This window comes from Tenrec ecaudatus, chromosome 9, assembly GCF_050624435.1.
Source record: "Tenrec ecaudatus isolate mTenEca1 chromosome 9, mTenEca1.hap1, whole genome shotgun sequence".
NCBI lineage: Eukaryota > Metazoa > Chordata > Mammalia > Afrosoricida > Tenrecidae > Tenrec > Tenrec ecaudatus.
In genome coordinates, this window is record NC_134538.1 from 113,591,083 (window position 1) to 113,594,456 (window position 3,374).

The 3,374-nt window shown below is 42.0% G+C and overlaps 1 pseudogene; it reads left to right on the forward strand.

Moving 5' to 3' along the window:
- Positions 1-2,536: 2,536 nt before the first annotated feature.
- LOC142456487 (non-histone chromosomal protein HMG-17 pseudogene) lies at positions 2,537-2,809 on the forward strand (annotated as a pseudogene).
- Positions 2,810-3,374: the final 565 nt, after the last annotated feature.

Here is a 3,374-nt window from a genome sequence, read left to right on the forward strand (position 1 = left end):
GTAAACCATATGTGATTAAATTTGAGAATCTTCAAAATTTCCCTGCATTTAGAATACCTCTTTTCAGTTAAACGTCCGCTATCTTTTAAGATGGTTTCATCACAGAATGCCTACTTTTAAACTGTATCTATATTTGAGCTAGATCATTCATTTTGCCATTGAGTTAAGTGTTTCTCAAAAACTAACCCTTCAAGTCACTTCACAAGATCTGAGGGGCTTGGTTAAAAGTAGGACCACATTGGACCGTGCAAGATATGACCAAATAATAATTTGTAAATTATCAAGGGTTCAATGAGGGAGTGGGGAGCAGGGAGGGAGGGGAAAAATGAGGAGCTGATGCCAGGGGCTTAGGCGGTGAGCGGATGTTTTGAGAATGATGAGGGCAATGAATGTACAAATGTGCTTTACACAAATGATGTATGTATGGATTGTGATAAGAGTTGTATGAGGCCCTAATAAAACGATAAAAAAAAGAAACAAAAAAAGTGGAACCAATAAAAAGTTTGTGTATCTTATATTTTTCTCATGCTCTTTGTCTGTACTGATCTCACTTATTTTATCAGCCTTCCTGTAATCTTGAGAGGTGTTAACAAGTGAATGAAGTAAGTAATGGGGTTGGAAATTCAAAGTGAGGGGGAAAGGTTTATGACATGAGTAACTAAGTGGACCACCACTGATGAGAGAACAGAAGGAAACGAGATTGATTGCCAAGTGCTTCACAGTTTTGTTTTTTTAAACTATTGAATGATAAACCACCATCTAAAATATAGTCTTACTAGGTAGGAGTGATATTTTAAGTTTGAGATACCTGTGGGCAAATGCAAGTACTGATAATATTATGCAGTTGTTTTCGAGAGTTGTAAGCGTCCCCAAATTCTTCTTCGTATTAACATCTCTTTTTATCATCGTGCAGAATTAGAAACCTTTTTCTGAGCTGGTTCACCTCATCGTTTTCCTGGCTGCCCTCTCCTCTTATGGTTTTGTGGTTGCTCTGTAGGTTCTTTGAAAAAGACACACTGTGTTATTCATCCTTCTAACAAATTAGCACAATCCCATGTTCTTGTTGGCACTCAAAATTATATTAAATTGCTCCTTTCATTTCTTGGACATTGCGGTTGCAAAGATGAAAAAATAGGTAGAGTCCCTGCCCTCCTATGGTAGACAGCATCACTGTGAAAACAGGCAAACACAGAAGTATTATTCTTGATACCTGTAATATTGGAAGGGTCACAAGAGCAAGGGAGATATCACCATTAGATTGATCTTTCAAAGAGCAGGGGAGGTGGGATTGTGTGTGTGTGTGTGTGTATGTGTGAACTTCACCATGCAATGTTTTATAGGGCTGCTGCCTCAGGAGACCACTCTGTGGCAACATGCAAAGGCTGAGCAAGCAATCTCAATTCCTCATACCATAGAGTAGCTCAGTGGAAACAGAGCTTATTTTTTCCCAGGTAAAAATTTTATCACCACTATGCCTAATGTTCACAAAATCATGTGAAGATCCCAAGTCACAAATTTTTCTTGCCCCACAAAGCATGATGAAAACTTACTTACCAGTTTCCTGACCCTAGTGAGCAGAACTTCTGGGAAGAGAGAATAAAATTAAAATGCAGATCATTTCTCTCTCTGTTTCTCTTTTAAGCGTAGGAATGATTTTTAAATTTTTTTGGCATATAATAAAATCCAATAACTAAGTCACATCAAGGAGAATTGTACAATTATCAGCACAGTCAGTTTTAGAGCATTCTCTCTTTGTGTGCTCAGTGTTATTAGCTCCATTTCCCTCCAACCTCCCCTGCCACATCCTGAGGGAGCCATTACACCTGTTACTGTCTCTATCGATTTACCCATCTTGGACTTCATATACAGTAGAAAACATTAGATAACAAGGTAAGACAAATAAAAAACTCAATGGAAAAGAAAGCAGAACCATTAGAACAAATTCAAAATGGATCAAAAGGGAAATCAAATGATAAGGTGCTAAATTTTAAGTTAACTACATCAAAAATAATCCACTTCTAGTGCATTTGGCATGAGAATAAAGCGATTCACCTCCTAGGTCTAGAGGGGATTCCCCGTGACTTAAGCCACCTGCATTTCCCCTTCATGGGAGAAAGACCAGGCTTTCAAACTCTGAGTCGACCACTCTCACCAACTCTTGGGAGGTTTGACTTGATGGCAGTGAGTTTGGGACTTCTCCACTTTTTTTTTTAATGAAACAACTTTAAAATGGGTCAAAAGGGGTATCAAATGATAAAATATTACATTTTAGCCTAACTACATCAGCCATAATCTACTTTACCATGTCCTCATTCCTGTCACCTAGCAATTCACAAGTCCCTCAGCTATCACGTCAAGCAGGAGCCGATTTTCAGCGAGCTTCTTAATCCATGTGTGGACTGTTTGTAAAATGTATAACCCTGGGGAGCCCGAGCAGTGTGAAGAAGAGGCGAGAACGCCGCCTAGATCCACCATAGCCTGCGCCCCGTCGCCGCCTGCCCTCTTCCAGCGCCTGCGCCCCGCCGCCGTCCTCACCATGCCCAAGAGAAAGGCTGAAGGGGATGCTAAGGGAGATAAAGCCACGGTGAAGGATGAGCCTCAGAGGAGATCAGCAAGGTTATCTGCTAAACCCGCTCCTCCAAAACCAGAGCCGAAGCCGGAAAAGGCTCCTGCGAAGAAAGGAGAGAAGGTACCTAAAGGGAAAAAGGGGAAAGCTGATGCTGGCAAGGACGGGAACAACCCTGCGGAAAATGAAGACGCCAAAACAGACCAGGCACAGAGAGCGGAAGGTGCTGGAGATGCTAAGTGAAGTGTGCGCATTTTTGATAACTGTGTACTTCTGGTGACTGTACAGTTTGAAATACTATTTTTATCAAGTTTTATAAAAATGCAGAATTTTGTTTTAGTTTTTTTAAGCTATGTTGTCAGCACACAGAACACTTCATTGTGGCGTTTTGGGGGGAGGGGCAAATGTCAATAGGCTGTCTCCAAAGCTGGATGGAGTGGAAGACAACACTTTTCCCTGCTAGTTTTGAGAGACTCCCTCTGGGGTCCCAGGAGGAGGGATTCCCTGACATGACCCACGTTAGCCACCTTGGCACAAATACCTTGTAAGGGGGAAAGTACAGCTTCGCTTTGACATCCTCCACCCCTCTTCTATCCTCTGCCTTCAGCACAGACTTCACTCCCACAAACCCACACACCTGTTGGGACCTGACTTCGAAACATTGGTTGTTAGTTTATCCGCGATCTGGACTTTCCAGTGACGCCGTCCTCAAAGCATCCCTCAAAGGAGCAGCGCACCTTTGTTCAGATTGGCAATTCTGCTGTGCCCATTTCGTTTTCTGAAAGTCAGGATCGGCTCGTGGAAAGTT